The 13004-nt window shown below is 41.1% G+C and overlaps 1 protein-coding gene across 11 annotated transcripts in view; it reads right to left on the bottom strand.

Annotated features, from left to right (window-relative positions):
• Nucleotides 1–13004, bottom strand: part of LOC108505488 (neurexin-3) — a 915200-nt gene that overhangs the window by 660056 nt on the left and 242140 nt on the right. The window lies entirely within an intron of this gene.

Below are 13004 nucleotides of genomic sequence, written 5' to 3'. Positions count from 1 at the left end.
TATCACTGCATGAGTCTTAGAGGGTCTGCATTTATTACAGATGCTATCTTACCTAAAGGAGTTTCTGCTGAAGTTACAGTGAATATGTCTATTGTATTCCTGTACAAAATAAAGAAGCCATTATAAATCTTCATAAAGTATTCAATACACAGCAATCCCTCAGCAATCATGACTCCACACATTTGCAGTGCACACATATTGTTTAAAGCACTGCAGACATCTAGGACTGGTTTTTCTGCCATTTTTAAAGGTGGTCAGAAAATGCAAGCAACACCAACGAAATGAAAGATGCGGGATTGTGACTTGCTTTTTTACAATGACAGCTGTGGAGGGAACAAATGAGGCCCCAAGACTGATCTCTGCAAAGAGCAACTTTCTGCTGAAACCAGCTCTGAAATGGGCAGAGAAAAGCTCAGCTGACAGAACTGCTATGACCTTTGTCCATCACCAAAGCTGTGCTTTAACAAAGCCATCATATGGCACTGAGCTGCAAACTCAGTGCAGCATCCGGCTGCTCGCATGGTCATCTCAGCCTCTGCCTCAGTAGAAGTTGTTCTGACGAGCAGCCTGTGCTGCAGGAGAGAACACGATTTCCAAGTAGTTGCACACAGGATTATCAACCACTATGAAGATTTTACTCATAACCCACAGTGTCTGTGTTGTGACATATGGCTGCTTTGCTGCCTCTGCTAGTAAATCTGGTACATTACAATATTCCCTGTGTGCCAAGTGTTTAGCAAACACACATGTTGGCAGCCAGAGTATTCCTGGAAAGGACATGTGTCTTGAAACGAAGCTGAGCCAACTGCTGCTCCGTGTCATAACAGAGAAAGTGCCCTCATATCCAAGTTCAGCATTGCTGGCACAAAGAATGACTGTCATCCAAAAAGCAGAGCTGGAAAAGTGCCATGGAAAACACAGTCAAATTAACAAATACGTGTTTTTGAGTACATCTGCTTCAGAAGTATCTTCTGCTCTTCTCTCTTTTCACGTAAGAGATTTCCATCAACAGATACCTTGGAAACATTTGGCCTGAGGTCAAAGGGATAACAAAGCAAGTGTAACAAGGCAAAGAACATCAAGTAATTTGTATAAAAATACTGAATTGCTGCCCAAAAAGCCATGAATGCAGGTACCAGAGCTTCACATAGTTCAGTGACCAGCATGGCATGTGTAACTCTATTATATACGGCTACCTAAGTACTAACACAAGCTTAAAAAGTTTCTAAGAGAACTTAGAAAAACAGAAGTAGCAAGAATAGAGAAAATATTTATGAAATCCAGAAAAATTAATAACTGGATATTTGGACTGCAAAGTACAGTCAGATATTAATATGATGCATACTATAAGAAACAAAATAATCCCAAATAAACCCAAATCTCAACATTTGCCCATCTGATTTTTCTGGACTCTCTTGTTCCAAGGATCTATTTCTGGGATAATCAGTTCTTATCCTCCCCTGTAAAAGCTGACTCCTGATGTTTTCCAAGTATTCTGAGAAAAGGGTATATTAACAAAATTACAGCTGCTAAAGAGTTTACAATTTAGATTTGTGTGTATTTCATCAATACTACACACTGTGAGCATTTGGAAAATTAGGGCAACTGTGAGGGCAGAAATAACATCCATAGTCTTGAAAAGGACAATTCTCTGACACTGCTTATGAAAAATGAGCATCTCCCTAATCATCAGCAGCACAGGAATTCTGGCACACGTGACTATTTGTAGTTCTACTCCATCAGAAACAACAATGAAACACAAGCATCAGCTAAGATTTTACAGTTTTATAGCACAAACTATTGATATTGTTATGGAAATGGGAAGAGGAAGAAGCAGCTGTTATGGGGGGGTGGATTCTGCATGAGACAAAATGTGGCAGGAGTTACATGCAGACTGTGGATAATTTTTTTTGTTGAGGGATAGAAGATACTTTCTCTCCTTACTTAAATTATGTTATTCTCTCCAGACATTCGCAGAAAGTTTAATTAAGTAGCTTATAACAAGTTAAACACTGAAAAAAACCACCTATGTGCAATTTCTGCCTGCCATTAGCTGAATGACTGACAGGTACTGTTTCCTGCATTTCAGCACACATAGCTGCTGCTGAGTTTTAATTGGGGCATTTATTTTGAAAAGATGAATGATAACATTATCAAGAAGCAAATAGTCCAGAAACAATGAGAGAAGGGGAGTTTCAAGGATGGCAGACAGTGTTTATCCAAGCCATCTTCATCTCAGGCACAAATTGTTTGCTGAACCTTCACCCTCCAAAAAACACTACCATGGTGTTTCTCCTTTCCAGCTGCCATAGGCAACAAACATCAATCCATGCTGCCCACTCCCAAATCTGTCATGACTTTGAGATTCTCTTTTAATTACAACCACTGGAAGTTTTTACCAGAACCCTGAACCCAGCCTACATGCTTGTTCAGAACTCAGAAATCTTAACTGCCCAAGTTTGCACAGTTTGCTGGAAGTCTGTACCCGATGCGTCTGCCCTTATATTACAATTGCAGGTCAGATTGAAATATTCATGCAAAACCCAGTAAAATTATGTTTTCCTAACAAAAAGAAAAAATTGCCTGATGGCTGAATTCACCACTAATACAAAAACCTCCTGCTGGCATCATCTTCACCCAGTGCGTCATAGGATACTGCCTATTTTACCACCTAAATTGCACCCTGCCTCTCCTTAAATAAAGGCCAGTAAATCTTAACAGAAAAATGCAGGTATTCATCATTTGTGTTTTCCCATCCTTTCCACTATCTATGCAAGTTGATTTCTCCTGACATTTTGATTGCAAGAGAAAGATCCATAGTTTCAAATATTCCTCTAGACCTAAAAAAAAAACCCTTAGAGCTTGAAAATTCTTCTAAAAAAAGGCCACCTTTAGAGTAGAAAAAGAATAAGCAACCTAATCTCATGCGACAGATTACAAGACATTAGCTGAAAGCAAACCCATTTTTTTCTCTGAAGGTGTCTGCCTTTCAAAAGCACCTTCCAAGTGGAATATTGCATGTGCTTTAAAATATGCATTAATCTAGTTTCATAGAATTTACACCACCCATAGGCTATTGAAGGTCAGTAAAAGTATTCACACATGAAGCAAAAGGAGTATACAGAGACGGCGATTTGTCCAAAATCTTAAGAAGAGACTCTTTCAACAAAGCCAGAAAAAGGCAAATCTTTCTATGTTCCAGAATGCACCTTAACCGCAAGAATATCCTTACATGCAGCTTAGTCTTTCACTGGAAGGATTAAATAATATCGTTTTTCCTATATTAAATGTCTTTCACTGTAGTGGAACTTCATTGCACATACATCTGTAGGTAAAGGCAAGTTATACATAATTAATATGATTACATACAATACATATCAAGCCTGCAACAGACTATGTATGCCAGTCTCATACTGCATCTGCTGGGATAGTGTAATGCGATTTAGCAGATAAAACACACACATTATTTAAAAGGGTTATCAAATTTTGAAGCCACATTAAATTATATATTGAGTCATTGTGTTTGTGGGGGTGTACGTACTCCTACAGTTTCTGTGTACAAATCAATCATATTGCCTGTTAATCCCTACATATGCATAACCCAGAGCACTAGGCCACAAGGAGTCAAAGTCCAATACAGCACAACAATAAATGGGTTTTAACATGCACTCAGGGCTTGGCTCTAGGATAGACATACTATGGACATTTTCTAGGAAGGAATACAGAATTCAGGAATGCATTGTACCCCAAATCTGCACCGCTTGATTGCTAACCCAAACAGCATCTCAGCGTGCATGTGCACACTTGCATGCAGGCAACCTGAGGCCTCACCCATTTCTGCTGCAGATGTACTATATCCCCTCAGGTACATCAGGTGCTTGGTCTTCACCGAGCTGTTTGGCTGGCTCTTCATCATGGACGCAGTATGTCAATGACCGCTCAGGACAGAACAAGTGCTTCAGACAAAAAAAATACAAACGAGCCCCCTCTCCTTGTGTTAGCCATCAGTGGTATTTCTGATCCATTTCACTTAATAATGCCAGGTGAAGGCTTCTTACACACAGTTCTGCCTACGCAGTCATGATCTCCATCCCAGTGCTATTTTCTCTAATGCAAGGTCATTGAGAAAAAGTCTGTCAGGTTTTCTAGTATGTGCCAGCTGGGACACAGCAACCTTTTTTTTTTATCAGAACAAGAGTTCTTCTGTATTCTCAGATAATAAAACAACTAAATCTCTTGATATTTTATCTTTTATGCATCTGGTTGAATAAATGAATACCAATCTAGTCCATTCACGTTGTCAATACAAAAGAACATAAAAGTTTTCACTCTGAAGAAGTGTTAAAAATCCTTCATGCAGGACATGTATGTGGTCACTCAATTTAAGAAGGCCTCAGCAGAAACAGAAAGGATACCTAGGAGCATGAGGTGGCCGGGGCAGGGAGTGGCATGCAGGGGGGTGGGGAGGGCAGGGAAGGAATAAAAGTTATGAGACACAAGAGATAACTTCCATGCAGAAAAATCCTTATTTTATCCAAAATAAAAGATAAGGCAGAGGCACAAGAAACAATGAAGAATAATATAGCAAATATCTTTCACACCTTCACATAGCAGGAACAAGGAAACTGGGGTATTTTTAAATGATGCATAACAACCTGTGGAACACACTACCACAGAGTAACACCAAAGCCCAGAGGCCCAGCAGTACACAAAATGAAGCCAAGTACTTAGGCAAATAACAGAAACTGCTGCAGTCACAGCATCTACTTATTAAACCATGTTCACACATTTCTAGAAAATACATGTTAACCCTCTAAAATGTGCAGAAGTACTAAGTAAGAAAAGACAACTGTCAATGGAGCTGTCTGTCAATGGTGACTGGAGTAAGAACAACCATCTTCAGCTGCCTTTTCATATGTCAATTGTAGCAGCATTACTAATACACTAATTTTGAGAGCAGTTTGAGACGTGTCACATCTGATGGTCTTCACACCAAATTGAAAAAGTACATTTTTCCTTCATGAACATTACCTTTGCTACTGACATTTATTCTGTATTCCTCCATATGACAAAAGAGAATGTCAGGTCACAGCAGTGTGCCTATTTTGGCTCTCTGTTACTTCCAGGCTTAAAGAGAAGGTTCTCCTAGTTAATTACTATGCAAAGTGAGATCACAGATAACCACAAGTAGCACTGAAATTAATATATTTAGCTTTTTTTGCTGCACTGGGAGGGTGTGAACTACCACTGACCTTTTCTGCACTTGAGTTCAGCTCTGCCATTCCCCAGTTCAGATCTCTTTCTCTGGAAGCACCTTGCTTGTATCTTCACAGCTTTTCCTACTATATCAAAACTTACTCAGAAGGAAAATGTGAGCAAGTTACCCAATAATTTTCCAACTGACTAGCTCACCCCTAAAATGAATCATAAACTCATAGGAATTATAGGCCAGGATCTCCAGATTCTGTTATCCACCTACATTGATCGGGGAGGGCTGCTCTCACCACTACAGGCAGGATCTGGTGAGCAGAGAGGATGATTTACCATTTCTTTTCCTAGTTCTGCGACTAATCACTTCACCTCCCCTTAATAACATTTACACATGTGTAGAAACACTCAAACAGTTCCCTCTAAGCATAAATCCCAGCAGAAATCCTAAAGTTCCAATTAGTGTTTGCTGTTTGATGACAGAATTTATATGAGCTCAATCTATCAGCCAGCAGAGATCAGCACAGAGAAACAGTTACTCCACTCAAAGGCACTGATTTATCAGTGCCCTGTTTAGTCAAAGGTGAGTGAATTTTAGGTTTGGTTTAGGGCTTTTGGGGGGTAGAGAATTCAGAAAGGTTTTTTTAGTTTTTTTTTTTTATTTGAGGGGTTTGGGGTTGTTGGGTTGTTTTTTAGTGGTATTTTTGTTTTGGTTTGGGGTTTTCTTTTTTGTATCCCCTTCATAATTTGCAGAAACCATCCACTCTTGTATCTCTGGGTAGATCTGTATGAGCATGGCCCACCAGTTATCTATGCCTACAGAAAGTAGTGTCAAATAGCACTACGGACCATACTAAGTAAGTCCTATATATAACCACATCTCTTCAAAATAATATACCTGAAAAGTAATTTTTACAGTTTCACATTCACTCAGTGGTGAATTATCTTGCAAAGTTAGTAGATGGAGCTGGAGCATGCATAAGAGCAGCCAAAGTTATGTGGATTTATATTTATATTATTATATTATATTTATAATACTTTAATGGTGCATGTACAGCCTGTCAGAATGGAATTTTTTAAGCTCAGAAAATGACTTTTTGGCAAAAATTATAATACTGACATATTTATATTACCAATTATTACCAGAGAATAATCACTGGAAATCAGACCCTTAAAAATTCAGTGTTTCATGATACATCACAGTCTGTCCTCCAGGCTAGAGAGGTAACACAGACTGGGAGTCACTGGCCATGGGACATCAGAGAGATGGATGTCTGGCTGCCAGTCAGACAGCACTTAGGTAGGAAGCCACTGAATAGCTGCTCCTCTAAGGGCATTATCATGCCATGACTACACTGCAATAACTACATTATTAGTCAACATATATGTATTTTTGAAGGAATTAATTCAGTTTTTCTATGAAATTTTGGTTTTGTAGCTTCTTCAACAACAACAAAAGAAATATTGGTTCAACAGTGAATATTTTTACATTTTTCCATTGCAAAATAAGTTTCTCTGAAATCTCAAATGTCACTTGCTCAAGTTCCTGAAAATCTTCCTATATATGATGCTACTACAGCTTTGCCCCATATTAAACTTAGACAACTGCTAGGTGTGAGCTTCTTATGTGCTGAAAGAGGCTGATGGATCACTCTGGTTCAGCATCATCTCTGGGTTCTGTCTTACTCTTTGATTCATTTGCGTGTTTGCACTTATTTAGGGGGAAAAGTTAATTTGGTAAAAACAATGAGCAATTTTCTTTAGAAGGTTCTAGGAACACTATTCCTCAGGACATTAGGAATGAACTGAACAAAGACAAGGAAGAGAGGCAAAAAAATACATAATGGGTGATCCTAATGGCTCTGCTTGGCACACGTTTGTACCTCCATGCTACTCATACTCCCCCATTCATCACGATCATGCTTCTTCCATGCCCCTGACAGTCCTTGCATCTCTCTCAAACAATCGTGCAATGCCTTGCACTGGACACTCTGCCCTTTCCTTTCAAATTACAGGAAAGGGCATGGATCTTCCATGCTGCTGAGGCCAGGCTAGCAATCTCTTTCAGGAGCAAAACCACATTCATCTCTAAAGGTGGTGAGTAATTTCTTCACCTCTTAGAAAGATCATATGCTGCTATTTTGGCCTTCATATAGAACATCAATCTAAAGCATGATCCAGGGAGTTAGTTAGTGACCTCAGTTCCTTCTGAATCCACAGTTTTCTACTGAATACAAAATGAGTTTCCTGCTTATTTGCAATAATGTTATTTCCATGTTTGTAGAGGTATGCAACAGGAATTAAGGGACTTGAGCATCTCTGAGGAGGAGTCTGGCTTCAGACCTTTCAAGTTCTGTGGACAAGGACTAAGTGTCTTAATTTCTGTACTAGGATGAATAAACTTGGGAAAATCAGCAAAAAAAAAAAAAATCCCACAAGAGGAATTAAATAATATTATTTCTTTCAGTAAGCTAATTGAACACATTTTATCTATTCAGTAATAGATTCAACCCTCAGAGATTTGTTCAAAACCAAGCTAACCTCTGGAAATGCTTGTTTTAACCCAGAGTGCTTCTCTCACTATTTTCTACTTTATAACTTAGTCACATACTTTCTCCTATGTCCCCTTGACTGAATCACTGCCCACCATTGCAGCAATGCTATGCAAGGTCTTGTGGGTCAGTTGCTCAACACTGAAGGATAGGAGGGGGAAAGAATCCAAATTCTCTTGAAACAACAGCAATTTAAAGAGTTAGAAAAACTTTACTGAAAATTTAAGCTTGTGCAGGGCACTGGATATTCCACTTCTGCTTTTACAAAAAGCTGTGAAGGACTTCTGCTGAACAAATTTAAACACAAACATATTGGACACCTTACCCAATCTTGAACTTTTTTAACACATAATCACAAACTCTGATTAATCATCTCACTTAGATACAGGAAATAATTCTTTTGAAGCCTGGAACAGGAAAGAAGTTTCCCTACAGTAATCCCAGAGGCCAACGGCAGTGCCTGAACCATTCCTTATGTCTACCAAAGAGAAGACAGCTTTATTTTTCTTCACAGCAAGTGCTTGGGATTTTGGTTTGCTACTTAATGCTGTGGCATTTGCTCTTGTAATGTTGCAAAAGGTGCAAGTTAAGGTTAGAGAGTTCAACAAGCACACTGCACAGCACATTGGCATTTAATTAGAAATCTGCAGAAGCATTTACTGTGCCACAATCTACTCAGTCAAATAGATTGGGCACTACCAGCATCTTCAGGACAATGAGAGGAAGACCACAAACAGTACCTTCTACCAGTACAAAAGGTTTCCCTTAGGAAACCAGCAAAGAAACTCATACATGTTATCCACAAATTTGAAAAGCTATGATATAAAGTGATCCACCTTCAGTGAAGTTTAGCAAGTACAGCTCCATGTCAGAAGAAATGGCAGATATGAAGTGTAATTACCTTTTTTCCCCACTCCAAACTCTAGTTGTGTTTTATGAACTAGGACTGACATGTGAACAAAGAGATGAAAAAAAGCAGATAGGAACTATGCAAATAATAAGCAGCTCTGTTTTATCACCACTGCTTGTTTGAAAACCTAGTCCACAACTAGCTAGAAAATGCAGGGGCTGCTAGACTACGGAGCAGACCTGAATTAACAAAGAGAATAGCTAAGGTACCCTGCACAGCCAGTTTACATCTATTTGCAAAAAGCTTATATGCTTTTCGCAAGAAATATATGTGTCCATGGAAACAAAATTGTCTGCACTATTCTGCATACAAAGACCTCCTGGCATTTTACAAAAGAAAGAAAGTTGGACCTATTTGGCCTTGAGAAGAGATGATTGAGACAGGACCTCATCAATTTATACAAGTATCTGAAGGGAGGGTGTCAAGAGGAAGGATCCAGGCTCTTCTCGGTGGTGCCAACCAATAGAAAAAGAGGCAGAAACTGATGCACAGGAAGTTCCATCTGGATACAAGGAAGAACTTCTTTACTGTGCAGGTAACCATGCACTGGAACAGATTACCCAGAGAGGTTGTGGAGTCTCCCTCACTGGAGATATTCAAGAACTCTCTGGACACAATCCTGTGCAATGTGCTTTAGGGTGACAGGGGGGTTGGATGAGATAACCCCATTGCTGTCCATTCCAACCCCATTGCTGTCCATTCCAACCCCATTGCTGTCCATTCTGTGATTCTTCAAACAACCAAAGGAGACACAAATGCAGGATTTGCATTTAATTTAAACAGCTGTTTAACTATTTAAAGTTAGAAAATTTATAAACCAGTCTTTGTATAAACAAGAATTATTCAATTGGCAAATCTGTATCACTGAAGCCTACTTTAAAACTTAATATGGCATTGAAGATGTTATCCACATTATTAGACCAGGATGGTGAAAAGTGGCACAAACATTAACCTATGTTGAGAGAGTACCACCACAGACCACACAGCTCTGCCCTGTTTACTCCCTCTCTCTTTGCTTAACTTGGACCTAACTAGAAAGTATGAGAGCTGCCAAACTCTCAGCTCCCACACCCTGAGCTGTTAATACCATACATCAATTTCTGTTCACCTCCTGTAGCTTGGCTTTAGCATGCTGCAAATCATGAGCTCACTAATTCTCTCTACGAGCCCAAGCAGCAGCTCAGGGAGGCAAAGAAATTAGTAGCTACCCAGGACTATGGTTGCCCAATCCCTCACCATGAGAACCTACTCTCAGCCATTTCTCAGTTTGCCAAACTATGAAAACACACAACTTGGCAGGTTCTATAGTCTTCTGTGAGGAAACTAGGATTTTCATGCTTTGGAACAAGGACTTGTAATTAGCAGTTGCACCCAGGATGCGTCTTGTAGGCCAAGTTCTTGTACTAGAAAAAACTTCTTGGTGAGTATTACAAGTATAATGCTATTAGCGCGCAGTAGCTGCACTCTAGGGTGGAACTCTCACAGACTTGCACCTGGCAAATTTAGTTATTTAATATCTTCTTAACCAGAAAGAAAAATTAAGAAGTGTTTCATACAGACTGTTGCCAAATGTTAGTCCTTGTAGGCTTGACCGTAAATCCCCACCTCCCTCCTCTGCAGAGGATCTGGCGGTTACAAGGCTGCCATAAACTAATTAACCTTTGGATCCTGTCAAATGCAACATCAAATCTCACAATAAAATTTGAAGTCAAATACTCAGGATACTCATTCGGTACAGTGAGGATTGAAGCCCAGTCCCTTCCCTAAACCATGTAAGATTTCAGTGCTCTGTATGAGATTCATTACAATGCAATTTTTTTTTTTTGAGGTCCATGCTTACCTGAAGCAGTCTCTCACTACTTCAGGTAAGCATGTCTGCGTGTCTCTCGCTTCATCTGAAGTGCAAAGTTCCTTTGCAATAATGCTAAATGGGAATATTTTTGAAACTTCAAACACATTTAATGGAACAACGATCTTGCTTCCCGCTTGGTTGTCTGCAGCATTTACGATAGATAATCTGGGGAACCAACTGACAATGCCAGACAGACAGCGAAAAAGGACAGAGCCTAGGATGAAAATACTTGGGACAGCATCTTGGTTTTGTGAATCTTGTTCATGGTAGTCAACTGCCAAAATTCACCATCACCTTCCTACATCTTCACGCCCTGGCTTCCAGGTGCCCAAAAATTAAGTACCTTCATCTCTGTTTAACCCAATTTCTTCAGACCTTCATTTCAAAGGGAGAAGTCTGTGTTACCAAATTATAGAGTAGTTTAGTTGTATTTGTCCTGTCAATTTTGTTACCCAAGTAGCCTCTGTACAAGACTGGAAACATATATGGACATTTACCTTTTGTTTTTCATGGCAGTGTAATGGAGTGCTTCAGTGAAGAGATCAGAGAACCACAGACTCATAAAATGACTTGGGTTGAAGGGACCTTTAAGACCAACTAGTTCCAACTGCCTGACATGGGGAGGGACACCTTTCACTAGACCAGCCTGCTCAGAGCCCCATCCAACCTGTCCTTGAACACCCCCACGGCTGGGGCATTCACAGTTTCCCTGGGCAACCTGTTCCAGTGCCTCACCACCCTCAGAGTAAAGAAATTCTTTCTAATAGCCAACTTAAACCTACTCTCTTTTCTCTCCAGATGGGGTCTCACCAGAGCAGAGTAGAGGGGCAGAATCACCTTCCTCGACCTGCTGGCCACATTTCTTTTGATGCAGCCCGGGACACAATTGGCTTTCTGGGTTGCAAGTGCACATTGCTGGGTCATGTCCAGCCTCTCATCCACCAGCACCCCCAAGTCCTTCTTGGCAGGGCCGCTCTCGATCTGTTCCTCCCCCAGCCTGTACTGATACCAGGGGCTGCCCTGACCCAGGTGCAGCACCTTGCACTCAGTCTTGTTAAACCTCATGAGGTTCCCATAGGCCCACATCTTGAGCTTGTCCAGGTCCCTCTGGATGGCATCCCATCCTTCAGGTGTGTCAACTGCACCACTCAGCTTGGTGTCATCTGCAAATTTGCTGAGGGTGCATTCAATCCCTTCATCTGTGTCATTAATGGAGATATTAAATAAAACTGGTCCAAATACAGACCCCCAAGGGACACCACTTGTCACTGATCTCCACTGGGACTCTGAGCCCTTGACCACTACCCTCTGGACGCAACCATCCAAGCAACTCCTTATCCACCGACCAGTCCACCCACCAAATCCATCTCTCTCCAATTTAGAGAAAAGGATGTTGTGAGGGACCACATCAAAGGCTTTACAGAAGTCCAAGATAAATGGCATCTGCAGCCTTTCCCTTGTCCACTGATGAAGTCACTCCATCATAGAAGGCCACTGGATTTATCAGGCAGGACTTTCCCTTGGTGAAGCTGTGCTGGCTGTCCCAAATCAGCTCCCTGTCCTCCATGTGCATTAGGAGACCTTCTAGGCGGGCCTGTTCCCTCTTCCCAGGCACAAAGGTGAGGCTGACAGGTCAGTAGTTCCCAAGGTCCTTCTTTCTACCCCTTTTTAAAGATGGATAGAATGTTTCCCTTCTTCCAGTCACCTGGGACTTCCACCTGACTGTCATGACTTCATGGAGAGTAGCTTGGCAACTACATCAGCCAATTCCCTCGGGATTCTGGGATGCATCTCATTAGCTCCCATAGACTTCTGTACATTCAGGTTCCTCAGGTGGACATGAACCTGATCTTTACTTACAGTGGGAAGCACTTTGCTTGCCCAGTCCCCATCTTGCAGTCTACCCACTCCAGAGGTGGGATGAGGGTGCCGTTGACAACTGAGACAAAAAAGTTGTTGAGTACCTCAGTCTTCTCTTCATCCACTGTTACCAGTTTGCTAGCATTGTAAATGGGAGTGGGGGTGTGTACATCTTCTTTGACCTTCCTTTTCTGTTTAATATACCTGTAGAAGGCCTTCCTGTTACTCTTTGTGTCCCTTGACAGTTTCAGTTCCAGCTTTGCCTTGGCCTTCCTCACCCCATCCCTACACAACTGAACTTCATCTCTCCCCACGTTACCTGTCTTTGTCCCCACTGTCTGTGCATTTGCTTCTTTCCCTTTCACTTGACCAGCAATTCCCTACTCAGCCATGCCAGTCTCTTGTCTTCCTTGCCTGATTTCTTGCTTGCTCCTGGGGATTGCTAGCTCTTGCACTCTATGGAAGACTTCCTTAAAAATCCGCCAGTTCTGTTCCACTGCTTTGTCCCTGAGGGCAGTCCCCCGGGGATGCTACTGACTATCTCCCTGAAGAGCTGGAAGTCTGCTTTCCTGAAGCTCAAGGGCCTAACTTTATTCCTTACCTGACCCATACCCCTCAGGAC

The sequence above is a fragment of the Lepidothrix coronata genome, unplaced genomic scaffold, assembly GCF_001604755.1.
Source record: "Lepidothrix coronata isolate B3197 unplaced genomic scaffold, Lepidothrix_coronata-1.0 Scaffold192, whole genome shotgun sequence".
Taxonomy (NCBI): Eukaryota; Metazoa; Chordata; class Aves; order Passeriformes; family Pipridae; genus Lepidothrix; species Lepidothrix coronata.
The sequence above is the reverse complement of the archived record's forward strand: the minus strand, read 5'-3'. Positions and strand labels throughout refer to the sequence as shown.